The sequence below is a fragment of the Cupressus sempervirens genome, chromosome 4, assembly GCF_028749045.1.
Source record: "Cupressus sempervirens isolate cs-2001-9-10 chromosome 4, ASM2874904v1, whole genome shotgun sequence".
In the NCBI taxonomy this organism is placed as follows: domain Eukaryota; kingdom Viridiplantae; phylum Streptophyta; class Pinopsida; order Cupressales; family Cupressaceae; genus Cupressus; species Cupressus sempervirens.
Window position 1 is genome coordinate 675,768,549 of NC_143121.1, and position 15,093 is coordinate 675,783,641.

The following is a 15,093-nucleotide window of genomic DNA, read 5'->3' on the forward strand; positions in this document are numbered from 1 at the left end:
ATTCTCACCTAAAACCATGGTGAATCTATTGGAGGTCCTCCTTAAGGTCTTTTGAAACTATTTACATAATTTTAGATCTTGCTCCATCCTTATTGAGATATCAATGCTTAGGTACATCCTACTAACTTGTTGGACCCACAAATAACTTACAACTTTATCCAAGAAATAACTCTTAGTTTCCACCCCATATAATTATAACACAATCATTTATTTTCAACCTCCTATTTTAATTTTTTCCCAATTTACTAGCTATTTTAATACATTACAACTTACACAATATTACTTCTAGATTGCTTTAGCGACCCTCAAAAAATAATTTCTCCTTATTCTTGTACACATTTGCAATGCTCTATTGGTTTTTGTAGACATTCTTCTTCACTTATTAGTAGGTTTCAATCAAATATTGCTAGCAAATGCACAACCCTTCGACTCAACACACTACCACATAGCATATGAATTCCTATCAGCTTGATATTGTCTTTGTACACACTTCTCTTAAAATAGCTCTAATAATAGAGTGAACATTTTGTAGGACATGAATTGAAATCTTCAAATATTTTGCCAATATATTGTCTCTAACATGTTACATTCGCAGAAGGAATTACTTTTCTATATCGTATTCACATGTTATTGCTCATGTGGAAAATGAAAATCCTTGATATTGTTACTTTAACCCTACCCTTCCTATTACTTAGAAATACAATACTATTATTTCACTAAATATTATTTATGATATGTGTAGTAATCTTTGTATATTTTAGCATGTTACATTTGTGCTAGGAATTTATTTTTTGTGTAAATTGGATTGAGGTGCAACAAATTTAGAAACTCAACAAGAAGCAAAACAAAGTAGAGGATTGTTGACACCAATAGATCTAGACAACCAAAGATAGTCACAAAGCTTAGAGTACAATTGTACTAAATGAATTTTAACTAACTCCATTTAAGTATGAATATTCTATTCATCATTGAGCTGCCAACCTTAACCATTGCCAAATGGACTTCATTGAAAAAGAAAACCACATCCAATGCATAGCATGAAAACAAATACAAAATACAAATTTTTTTCCACTCAATGATTATTAGATGACATAGACAAGTGAAAATCTCAATCAATTTAATGACTTCCCATGATTAGATAAAATTTTTGCCTAGACGTCATACAAGACAATTGTGAACCAGCTAGTCAACCAATATGTTGTGACCTCAAAGATGATTTGAAAGAGACTTTAGAAACCCTAAAGAGCTTCACACATTTTTAAAAATTACACATTTGTATCAATTAAACACTAAGAGAGTTTTCAACATTGGTAAATAGAAGTTCATCTAGCCTCAATATGTAGACATAGGTTGCAACGCTAAAAAAAGTTAAGCTTTTGAGAAAAAATGAATGTGATATATTCACAATAGGGAAGTTATTAGTCACCACTAGAAAAAGAGAAATATCTAAAAGAGGAACGTTGTATTCTCTAATATCATGGACGAATCTTGGGCAATAAAAGCCTAATGCTCATCACGTGAATCTACAAAATCATCTCATTGAGTGACTAACAATCACCTCACCTTTGTTTACCTTTACAAAGGTTTACCTAAAAACCTACTCAACATTCTTCATGTTCCTAAAGTTATCCTCCAACTCAAAAAAATTTGTCATGTATTGAATTGTGCTCTTTCCTAGAACTATAGTTACAACTCTTTCCCATCTCTAAGGTGTGTCTTTTGGATATGTCTTCAGTTCCTAAACAAGATCTCTTTCATGTACAACATACTAGGACTCCTTCTCACTGGCTACCAAAAATCCATTTGAAGCAGACTGGAAGCCTCTTCTAGGAATCTCTTTTTCATTAGTATTTTGATTGCTACGACAACTTTCTTTTTGCTCAATTTTACATTTTTCTTTTTTCTCAACACCCATAGCATTGTCACTCCCATTTATAGGAACACCTACAAATTATTCTCTAGTGGTTAAAGGGGATAAAATAGTATTTACAGGCTTCCATTTTTCAAAGAAAAAATCAAATACTTTTGTAGTATCAGGCTACCACAAAAGAATAGTCTTTATAGCTTTAAGAATCTCCTCCACTATCCTCTTAGTACCAATATATTTTTCTTTTACTTCTGATCTTTATGAGGTTCCCTTAGGATATTTTGCAATAATTCAATCTCTTCTTTGCTATGAGGGTTTTCTTTCTTCTCTTAATTGTCAAGAAAACTTTTTTTCTTTTGCCTACCTTTCTACTCCTAGATCAGTGGGATTTTCCTATATAGAACCATTTTGATGTAAACTCTTTTTGGACTTATTTACATCATCATTATTCACCAATGCATCCCTCAATAGTTGGGATTTATCATATTCTTCTTTGTTCTCTATTTTCTCACAAAGATTTCTTAGTTGTTCAACTTCCAAGGATAAACATGAACTCTCAACATCATCTTCTGAAATGCCAAGAATTTTATTGGAGACAACTGAAGAAGATGTAGTTCACAACTTGGACCTTTCTTTTTGTAAAAGTATCTCTTCTTTCTCTTATGCCTTTTTTGAGCTAGAGTTGCTTCTACCACTATTTTGTCCTCCTGTTTCTAGAGTCTCTCATCCTCTGCAATTTTTGCTACTTCTTCCTCCTTCAAACTCCTTGCTTGATCTTTGGCTTCTTTTTTTCATAATTTTTTTGCTTTTTCATTTCCTTTACTTCTAAGTATTCAATGATCCTTTTTATAATCTGATGTAGGAGCATCCTAGGTGTAAGAGCAATCTTGCATCACCCAAAAGTATTTTATTTTTGGTCTTTTCTATTTTAATAAGGACTAGTAGATAGAGTGATTACTATTTATGGGAATTTGCTATTTTTAGTAAGTTTGTCATACAAGCTCAGAATGTTCTCATTTTTTATAGGAAGGTTGATTTTAAAGTTGTAAGCTTACCATAAAAATCTCATTTCTCAAGCTTAAGTATCAAGGAAGTTATTGTAGATTTTCTATGGAAAAATTTGTAGATAAAATCTTCAGGCTCACCATTGGAGGCCTTAAAGTGCCTAAATGAGGTCCAAAAACTCGACGAAAGGGTGTTGGCACAATTTTAAGCCTATAAATCAAGAGTTGGAATTTTCAAAAAGTGGTTATAATAGCCAATTAGAGCAACAGTTCATGAGCTATGGCCTTTTAAAGTTGGGCTACTTGAAATTTCTAAAATAATTGACAAAGATGTATTTGGCCGACTCTATATGTATTGTTAGGGTCTATTGACCCTAGGTATTAAGTTTCATTGTCTAGAACCTTCTCAAGTGGCATAAAATTGCCTATTTAAGAAAGGTTGGAACATTGTCTAGGATAGCTTTGGGTTATAATTCATAGCTTGTCTTACAAATTATTGTAATTAAGGCACCCATGTGGGTTAGCATATTGTACTTGTGAATTTTGTAATTTCGCATGTGTGACACAAATAAGAAGTCCATAATTTATTGTCATATTTTTTGTTGTTTCTTTATTTTTGTTATGAGTTTATGGTATTAAGGGGAGCACCCTTCATCAAGTGGTATTAGAGCTAGAGTTTTGAGTGTGTGGATAGATCACTAATTGTGAGGAAGTTCACACCATGACTATGGTTTGGGTTGAGCGTGTAGATAGATCGCCGATTGTGAGGCAGTTTGCTCTAGGGTTTCAATGAAAGCGTGAAAATGCCTCCATAAAGAGAGCATGGCAAAAGAGCTATAGGTGTTACACCTAAGGGTTTGAGAGCCCTCCAAAGACAAATGCAAAAATTGGAAGAACAAATGCATAGAGGAATAAATCTTCCCATAAGAGATGAAAGTGAGGATGAGGATAAAGTAGAAGAAAATGTTGAAGCAAAGGAAATTTTAAACCAAAAGGAAGAGAGGCTTTTTAGGGCCATCTCCAAGATTAGAAAAAGACCTAAGTTTGAGGTTCCCACATTCTCGAGAAATCTTAACCTAGAGGAGCTAATTGATTGGATCAATGAACTAGAGGAGTACTTTGAGTATGAAGATATTTATGATCTTGATAAGGTCAAGTTTGTGAAAGAAAAATTGAAGGAGCATGCAAAGAGCTGGTGGCAGGAGGTTCAGTTGGATCCAAATAGAAAGGGAAAGGAAAAAATCACCAGATGGGAATGGATGATATCTAAACTGAAGCAACAATTCATCCCATGGATTATGAGCTTTATTTGTTGAAAAAATGCAAGGGTTGAAGCAAGCGGGAAAATTTTTTCAAGAGTATATCAAAGAGTTCTACCGAGTTCTCATTAGAACTGGTCATGTAGAACCTAAAAAGGAGAAAGTTGTCCATTATCTTAATGGGTTATGACTAAACATTTGAGATGAGATGAGTCTTGTTTGAGTGACCAATATTGAGGAGGCATACTAGTTTTCCCTAAGGGTTGAGGAGAAACTAAGCAAGAAGTTTGATAACAAGAATAGTGGAAGAGGACACAATGGAAGATCTAGTAGAAAATCTTATGGAGGTTGTAATGATGATTAGAAGAACAAGGATGAGGCTAGAAGTAGCAGTTAGAACCAGAGGGGAGACAATTCCAATCATTTTCATGATCAGAACAATAGAGATCAAAGAGGAAGAGGCAGAGGACAAGAATCTAGAAGAGAAAACTTTAGTGGAAAATGTTTTCACTATGGAGAAGGGAATAGAGCATTTGAATGTACCCAATGCCAAGGAAGGATAGATTAAAGAACATAAGGCCTGACCAGAGTTGTACATGTTGATGAAGATGCTAGATCATCACATTTTGAAGATGTTGAAAGAGAAGTCCTAGTTAATAGAAGTGTCCTATTGAGTGGTGAGAATGAACCTAAACAAAGAAGGAGCTTGTTTCACATAGGGTGCAGATGTGAAGATAAGTGTTGTGATGTGATCATTGATGGTGGAAGTACTGACAATGTGGTGTCAGAAATGATGGTCACCAAGTTGAAGAGGTAGAAACATCTGTGTCCATACCGCATTGCTAGGGTGCAAGATGACCACAAGATCATCGTCAATGAGCAGTGCTTAGTGAAGTTCAAGATTGGAAGCTACCAAGATGAGGTACTTTGTGATATCATACCTATGCACATATATCATATGTTGTTGGGTAGGCCATGGTAGTTTTATAGGCATGTTGTACACGATGGGTGAGAAAATACCTACACTCTAACAAAGGATGGAGTGAAACATAAGTTGAAGCCATTGAAGTAGAAAGAAGAAAGCATATGTAGTACTGCTAGAATATGTTTTGTTGATGGAAAAGAGTTTCTCAAAGGTATGAAGTGTGAGCATATGTGTTTTTCTATAATTCCTAAAGATAGTAAAGAAGAAGTAGAGGAGGTGCCTGCAGAAGTTGTAGCTATGTTGGGAGCATTTTCTAATATTGTATTAGATAATGTACCTAATGGATTACCCCCAATGAGGAGGATCAATCACTAGATGGATTTAGTTCCTACAGCTAGTTTTCCAAACAAGGTAGCACATAGAATGACACCAACATAAAGTGGAGTTGAACAGACAAGTTCACAAGTTGTTGCAAAAGGGGTTGATTCGAGAGAGTATGAGTCCATGTGTTATACTAGAAATATTAGCACCAAAGAAGAATGGAGAATGGAGGATGTGCACAGATTCTTATGCTATAAAAAAGATCACAATCAAGAATAGATTTCTATTGGCAAGGATGGATGATATTATGGACTATTTGAGTAGAGTTGAGTATTTCACAAAGATAGATTTGAAGAGTGGGTACCATCAAATATGTATTAGAGAAGGTGATGAGTGGAAGACTACTTTCAAGACCAAAGAAGGACTATATGAGTGGTTAGTCATACCTTTTAGGCTAACCAATGCACTGAGAACTTTCATCTGGTTCATCAATGAGGTACTAAAGGAGTTTCTAGGTAAGTTTTTCATTGTTTACGTACATGATATATTGATCTTTAGTAAGACATTGGAGGAGCATTTGATTCACATTCACAAGGTTTTTGATACTTTGAGGGAAGAAAAGTTGTTGATAAACTTGAAGAAGTGCAGTTTTGTAAAGAAGGAGTTGGTGTACCTAGGATTTGTAGTCTCAACATAAGGTCTAAAAATGGACCTAGAGAAAGTGAAGGCTATCCTTGAATGGCCTACTCGAAGGAGTGTAACAGAGGTAAGATCTTTTCATAGACTGAATAGTTTTTATAAAAAGTTCATAAGAGGTTTTAGTAGTATTTGTGGACCACTGACTGAAACAATGAGAGGGGTATGAAATAATTCAAGTGGACTGTAGGAGTAGGCAAGAGTTTTAATATGTTGAAACAAAAAGTTACTGAGCAACTTGTTTTAGCACTTCCAAATTTTAACAAGGTCTTTTGAGTAGACTTTGATGCTACTAGTACCATAATAGGAGTTGTTATGAGCCAAGAAGGTAGACCTGTTGCTTATTTCAGTGAGGAATTGAATGATGCAAAAAGAAAATATTCTATTTATGATCAGGAATTTTATGCTATAGTTCAAGCATTGAAGAAGTGGAGACATTATCTTCTCCCTAAGGAGTTTTTTTGTATACTGATCATCAAGATTTGTAATATTTGAATAGTCAAGGAAAATTGAACCAAAGGCATTTGAAGTGGGTTGAGTTTTTACAAAGTTATACATTTGTTTTGAAACACAAGAGTGAGAAGTCTAATAGAGTTACAAATGTTCTTAGTAGAAGACAAATTTTTATGACAAAAATGCAGATAGAAGTGGTTGGGTTCAAGAAACTCAGTACTTTGTATCCAAAAGATCTTGATTTTGTTGAAGTGTAGAAGGCTTGTACAGAACCTGTCACACTTGACAAGACAAAGTGGTTAGATTTCATGATCCAGGATAGTATGTTATTTAAAGGAAGCAAGTTGTGCATTCCAAGAAGTTCAATGAGAGAGAATCTCATCAAGGAGAAGCATGTTGGAGGATTGGCTGGATGTTTTGCTAGAGATAAAATCATTGCTTTAGTTGCTAAGTATTATTACTAGCCACAATTGCAGAAAGATGTGAAGAAGTTTGTACAGAGTTACAGAGTATGTCAGATGGACAAAGGAGAAAAGCAGAATACAGGGTTGTATCAGCCATTATCTATACTAGAGAAGTTGTCAGATGATGTTAGCTATTGATCTCAAATTAGTTTTGACATGTGAGTGTCAACACACTTAAATTATTTACTTAGTTCATACCAAACTAGTAGTACATGTTAAGCACAACATGTATATGTTAGACCATGTCGAGTCATAGTGAGTTTTGAGCCACTCATGTGCCAAGTCACTCAAGTGCTAAGCAAAAAGTATATGCCAAGTAACACACGAGCTAAGTAAATAGTGGATGTCAAGCAATATAAGTGTCGAGTCATAACAAAAAGCTTAGTGTATGCCAAGTATCAGAGACTTTAGATGCCAAGTGACATAGTTTTGAAATTTTTGTTTGTAAAGGCACAAACAACTATGTAAACCATTTTTGAGCTGACTTAAAGGTAAATTTTGATATTTTGGAGATAAGGATGAATCTTTAGCTAGATTCCCTATGCAATTACATGCAACTAATCAAAAAATGAGAAGGATTAAATGGAAAAATGGATGAATCTCAATCATAGATTCATGCCTAACCCTAAGTCACTAAGTCTTCTTAAGGAGGACAAAACTTGAAACTCTTTATGAGTGTGTAAGGAATTGAAGGAGCTAAGAGAGAAGTTTTCATGCACAAAAAAAGCATTCATGGTGGCTTAGAAGTTATGAAGTGAAATGATATTGCAAAATCAATTAGAGTAGAATAAAGGATAGAGAAAAGGATACAACAAAGAGACATCTGATCGAGAAGGATCAAGAAGACATTGTTTAGAGGTGATCTGTTATCTAGCAAGCAAGTGCTAATTGCAGGATCAATGCTAAGACATTCTAAAAGGTGATTTCACTCTCAATCTCTTAACAGAGTAGTCCTAACAGGCTATATGAAATCCTTTAACAGGGTGCTTACTTAGTTGTAAGTTAAAGTCCTTTAGCAAGGCACACTTCTAATAGGATTTTGAAATCCTCTAATAAGGTGAGACCTTATAGTCTTTGTAATCCTTTAACAGGGTAGACCTTTTACAGGGTAGATCATGACTCATGATCAAAACATTGTAACCTATATTGGATACACTTTATTGCTATAGTAGTGAAGATTTGTGAGTGTCATCCCCACCCCAATTCTACCTTCTCATTGGAGGGTTTCTAGGTAATCATATTTGGTGTCATATGTGTATGGTAGCTTATATGTTTACATGATTTTTATGTATATGTTTTACATGTTACTTTAGTTTTCTCATTGAATGTATGAGATGTATGTGTGGTGAAAGTTTTATGGGTCCAAGTTTAAACTACTGATTCACACCTCCCTCTCAGAAGTTTACCTTTCTTATTATAATTCCAACAATTGGTATCAGAGACTTTTTCTTTGAAAGAGAAGCTTTGCAACTTTGAGGAAAGATCTTGAAATGGAAGTCTAGAAATTGGGAAATACTATTAAGAACCAGGAGATTGAAATACATCTCATTCTACATCAATTGAATCAAGCAAGAGAAGACCTAAATAATTCTTTGAAGAGAAGGAAGGAAATTGATATTGTGGAGAATGACACATAATACAAAGAGATAAACACTACTAAGCTATTTACAGATAGAGATTCCAATAAATTTGATGTAGTAGTTGTAGATCTAATGGAAAAGAATAGAGCCCAAGTTGATAAAATTAGAAATCTCAAGTTAGAGCAAGAATTGCAAGGTATACTACTGTGTGAGGTGACTAAACAAAAGAAGAAAGCCATGGAAGACAAAGTTATGATTAAAGAGGAAAAAAGAGTTTTGGCCAATAGACTGGAAGAGAAATCATTAGAGCTAACCAAGATTTCCAACATGCAATTAGATACTTTAAGTCAAATGATGAATGTCAAAAATGAATTGAATGTCAAAGACATTGAGATAACTACATTGAAGTTGCAGAATGAACAATTGTAGAGTAACCTAAAGAGAGAAAAGGAATTTGCTAAAAGTTTCAACAAGCCAAATGAAGCCATCAAATACTTGGACCAGTTATTAAGATCCCCTAGATCCAATAATGATACATCTAGACTGGGGTACACAAGCATCGAAGAAGGAGAGTCATCCAAAATTGTAGAAGAAACGAACAACAAAGGTAAGAACTCCAAACCTACTTGTCATAATTTTGGTAAGAAAGAACATACTACTAATGTGTGTAGGAGCAAGACTACAAATCAGAATGTCAAGCCTAAGAGCATGGTTCACTATCATAAGTGCAACAAGAAAGGTCATCAAGCACATGAATGCAGAACTAGGACCATGAACACACAAATATTTGAAGGTTATTGCTACAACTATTAGAAGTATGGAAATAGAGCTTTTGAATGTAAATCTAAACCCATGTGGTCATCAAATAGGCAAAGAAAGGTAAGGAACAATGACAAATCTTATAACTACAAGATATAGCTATAATTATTGTCAAGAATATGGGCATGTACCTAAGAATTGTATTAGAAGAAACTTCAGTGACAACTACTAAAGGTAGTTAAGTCAAACCACATGTTTCAACTATTTGAAGACTGGTCACATCAATTGATATTGTTCAACTAGGTCAAAGGCACCAAGTTGTGAATTTGATAAAGGAAAAGGCAAGGTAGATGTTGAACACATCAAAGATGAGATGAAAAAGACATGGAAGAGAAAGGATGATTACAACACATCAAATTGAAAAGGGATCACTTCACCCAATGGGTTAGGTGATCACACCTCATCAAACTAGGCAATCAAGAGGTATGTGGGACTAATATTTAAGGGTTAAATCATGCATTAGTTTCAAAGGAATCTAATACTAAAAATACTACATTATCATGAATAAAGATGCAAGATTTTGTTAGGATTCCAAGATAAATATTTAGTTTTTTCATGTTGTTGCCGAGCATGAAATATTTCCTATGTGTGCCAAGTGAAATACTAGAAGATGCAGAGCTTACAAACTGGCTAGTTGATACTGAGCTTGTAGTGGTTCTTGAGTGAGTGAAATGTTAATGGATGCTAAGTGAGCCTAAAATTGGTTGATGCCGAGCTTACAGCTATGTAAGCACTCAACATGTATTGCAAGGTTTTCAAAGGGAATTTGATTGATTTTAGCTCATTTTTCATCATTTCAAATTCAAGAAAGAGTAAGTAGAGTAGAAGGTGATATGGAAATACATTCAAAGTAGTTGGAGAAGATTTGAGTAGAGATTCTTCACCATTTCATCAGATCACATAAGGTATTTATTAAGAGCCAAGCTATGTAGTTTGAATTTTGTAAAACCTAGTTTTACATTATGGCATCTAGTTCAAATAATATAGATGGAAAGGAAGTTTTGAATGTTCAAATAGTAAGTAATGAAGTCAAGAAACCTATTTTCAAGGCTATTCCTAATATTTCTTATAAGCAAGATCCTTCTAGTGCATTGTCGATAATTCCATTAAATGTGGTAATGGTACAAGATGTGAGAAAATGCTATAACTATAAAATTGGTAGCATTGGTGATATGGAGATTAGGGAGGCATAAAAAAAACTCTATGATAATGGCATTTTAAAGTAAGAGTTCAAAATTTTTGAGAGAAAGGGATTAACAAAAGCCCTATATTTTTAAATGTATTTAAAATAGAGTGAATTAGAATAGTACTTAGCCGAATCCATGATAGTTCATTATGGCTAGACAATGGACCTATTAAAATTAATAAGAGAATAATCTATAGGGCTACTAGTTACCCAACCCTAGGTTAGCCTAAGACACTGAGGAGTGATTTGAAGGAAGTAATTGAGAAGAATACTGGAGCTATTTGGAACAAGAGAGGCATGATAATATATACAATCACTGATCCATTGATTGAATTTGTTGTAAGAGTAATATCACACAAGTTTTACCAATATAGTAGATTGAACAATTTTCCCTATATATCTATAGATGTGGGATACAAGATTGTTAAGAAGGATCACACATATGATCTAGTTGAGCTACAATTACAACAATTGATGGAGAACCTTGGAGCAATAAAAAAGACAAAGAGTGCACAATGTAAATTTGGTTCCATATTAATTTGCATATTCTTTTATGTACAAAACACATTCCCCTTATTTGGTATAGTAGGATGGAAAACCAATATATCAATAGCAATGTAGATTGGTGAGTATATTGAGCAACTAGGAGAGAACTTTGAATCTTTGATGACAAGTTATTTTGAAGACTTAAAGAAGTCAATGAAGGAAAGATTGAGAATACAAGTATCATTAGTTGAGAAACACTATGATGATGCATGTTTACTTTTGGATGTTGATTATACATTTGTACAAGCTACTACACCAAGGTTGAGTTGGTTGAGACCGTTAAGTTATGAGATCAATGTGGATGAAGCCTCTAAAGTTATAACAACTTTACTGGTAGAAGTAGATAAAACTACAAAGATATTTGGAAATTATGAGATGGTAAATTCCAAAATTACCATGGAATTGAAGACTACTTCAGCTTTGAAGATAAAGGAGAAGATATTAAAGAAGTTGAAAGCTAAGTTTGGAGAGGGATGCAAAAGAAGAAGAAGAAGAAGAAGAAGAGTATGAAGATGAAGAAGAAACCCAAGCACATGCACCTCTAGCTTTGACACAAGGTATGGGAGAAGACCAAGAAGAGGAGGAGACTAAAGATGCTAAGGGAGAAGAAGACAAGGAATCACCTACTCCTATTGAGTCAAAGAAGATAAAGGCTAAGGTCTAACCAATGACTAAAGCTAAGAAGATAGCCAAGCCAAGTTAGCCTAAGCCCACTACACCTTCCACAAGAGCCAACACATGTGTAATTATGGAAAAGGCCAAGGAAAAGACCAAAAAAATAGAACAAGGAGGTCAAGAGAAAAAGAGACCAAGAAGGAAGTATGTGGCACAAGCCAAGTCTAACAAAGAGAAAAAACAATCATACGACAATAGCCAATTTAAGGTGGTGAGTCATAATCCTCGTTCAGATTTGGAAAATTTATGTGAAAATATTAGAAATAGTAAAAACCTATCAGGATTTGGTCATGTTTATTTTAATAAATTGGGTAAAGTAGAGAAAAATCAAGTGGAGGAAGCCATATATGCCATGATGGCAAAATTCAAGACAACTCCACTAGAACTTGCCAACTCTATGCCTAAGAGTCTACATGATAGAGTTGAGAAGAAATGATACTATTATCTAAACTTGGAGAGAAAAATTAGAGAAACATCTCTAGCCCAAGTAATTCCTAAAATAACAAAGTCACAAATTGATAAGGTTGTGAAAAAGTATGCAGTTAGGTTTGTACCTAAATACATAGCCTTCAACATTTTGAAAAACAATTGGTCTGCCTCACAATAGGTGTATGATAATCTTTCCAAAGGCCATACTTAGGAATAGTGTATTCGGTATAAGGACTATTTTTTCCCACCATGAGGTGCATTTAATTTTGTCAACCCAAGGACATATACTTGAAATGGTTGGCATAGTATGTACACTAGGTTTCTTAATGAATCATTATCCTTATGTTGCAGGGAAGTAAAATGCAAGGGAAGAACTTACACTAGTGCTACAAGAAACTAACACACTTAACTCTTTACTAAAATAAATACTAAAGATGCAATTAAATATGAGATATATTCCAACTCAGTTCATCTACTATAATTGTTCCTAAAGATGCTACAGGAACACTCACAAAGTATGATGCTATAGGTAGGAACTTATAACTTCTACCTGCAATACTAAAGATGCTTGAAAACAAATCTATACTAATCTAATCTAATCCACCTCCCAAGTGGTCCCCCTTTGTTGGCTTCTACTAATCTAATCTACTAACACATATTGTAAACTAGGAGCTATTTCATTATGTTCTAGAAATTAATTACATGAGAACAATACATAGAACTGTAAAAACAATTCACTGCAAGAGTCAATAGTTTCTTGTCATAAACCTTCTTCTAACTTTTTAACACTATTGGTCTGATCTCTATAATTAGAAGATTGACACTTATTCAAGAACATAAATGCAAAAAAAACTCACTTCAAATCTGCTAGAGAAAAAGGAAGAAAAGATAGCACCTCAAGGCATGAATAATAAAGTTTGCACAATCGCTTTGTCACAATAACAAATGCAGAGAAATATAATAGTTCTTTATAGCTCCTCCATATTAGTGGCTATCCCTTGGTACCATTATGACTCTTTCCACTATGGCTTAACATCTTTTCTTCTCAAATGCTATTGGATGTCTTAAACATTTTCCTTTGAATGCTTCTGACAATCTTCAACTCCCTTTGCTAACAGGTTAGTTATTATGCAGAGATAGTTACAAATAAGCATTATCAAATTAAATTCAAACATGAGAACACACATTCTAATGGTTATATGAAATACTACATTATATATATAATATTGGAAAAATATAACATACTATCTACCCATAGGTTAATCATCAATTCAAGAAAACATAGATTCACAAATGTCTTGGTGGAAGTAAAATAGAGTGTTTAAAACTATCATAAAATAGAGGCAATAATTAGCCTCATCATCTACCCCCTGGTAAACTAATGCTTGTCCTCAAGCATTGCATTTTCTAGTCAGTGACCTAAATTCCCCAACTTTAATCCTTCCTTTCCTGCTGCTCTTGAAGGTGTAGTAGAATCCTCATGTTCTTTCCCAAACTTCCCTTCTATTTCCCTCTTACAACTTATCAAGTCTATTAGCATTAATATCATACAGGGGCCACATGAGCATCAGAGGTTGCATAGTGAGTAGGCACCATAGTTTTGGTCTAGCCTATTTCTCCAACTCTATATACTTTGAAACTCAGTAAAGGGTGGCATCTAAGCTAGGCATATGCACTGAGTTGTGGTGCCAAAAAGGTGACAACAAAATTTTTTTTTCCTATTTTAAACAGCGCGTACGCGCCATAGCGCACACGCACTATAGCGCGCAGGCGTTATGGCTTGGGCAACCCAAGCCATAGCACGTGTGTGCTATAGTGCGTACATGCTATAGCGCGTACGCGCTTTCTAAAATTTAAAAAGTATGTATGATGGGCTACAAACCCGCAACCCATCATTTTCATTACCATTTTCTTTTACTCCTACAGCGAGCAGCGTGTACGCGAGTTGAAGACTCAACATTTGCACCACCATTTGCCAAAATGCCTCCTCATTGATGAAATCCAAGACCACAAGCACACCCACAACAACGTCGTAAGTGATATAAACCTAACTTTGCATTGTTTGATATATTTTTCATATTGTTTTGTAAGTTTTTTATATTCTTTTGTAGGGTTTTTACAAATTTCATTTAGATTTGTTTATTTATTTGAATTTCAATTGATTTTTTATCAAGAAATGTTCATAATCAACAAAAAAATTCACAAGAACATCAAAACCCTCAAGAACCCCAAAACCAAAACCCTCCTCAAGAAGAAGAACAAATTCCACAACCCGAACCAATTGCAAGACCTCCACTAGGCACACAAGAAAATCTAAGAAATGAAATAGAGAGAGGCAAAATTGAATTAGAAGGAATCATTGCTCGGTTGAAAGAATTCGGACAAACCAATCCAATGAGGGCTCAATTGGAATCATCCCTCGAATCCATTAACACTTAGATAGCCTCAGTTAGTGGTCAGTTAGATATTTGGCGGGCTAAGAGGGATGAACAAAAAAGATTTTATGCAAATAAATTGTCATATGAAGATGTTAAAAAAAAGGAAATACCAAAAGGTAGTATATGTGCATTATTTAGAAAACCTGGTGAGCAAAATACTGTTAGAGAGGGTACTAAACGATTTCCCATCCATTGGTGCATACATGATGCTATTAGAAATAATTTTTGGGATAGATGGTGGATGGTTTTTGATGCCCCTCCTTGCAACAATCACGAGGTCCCCATGTATTTTTTGAAGAAATTATATTGTGAGTTTGTCCTTGGGGATAACCCCAATTATTTTGATATGTTAGACTCCTAGGGTAGAGGTGATGGGTCATCATTTGAGAGGCCCGGAGCACATCATGACCCTAATGTAGTTAGGGCACCCA

The 15,093-nt window shown here is 34.5% G+C and overlaps 1 pseudogene; it reads right to left on the bottom strand.

The window, feature by feature from the left end:
• Window positions 1-1,597: 1,597 nt before the first annotated feature.
• LOC149563065 (uncharacterized) overlaps window positions 1,598-15,093 on the bottom strand; it is a 49,787-nt pseudogene continuing 36,291 nt past the window's right edge.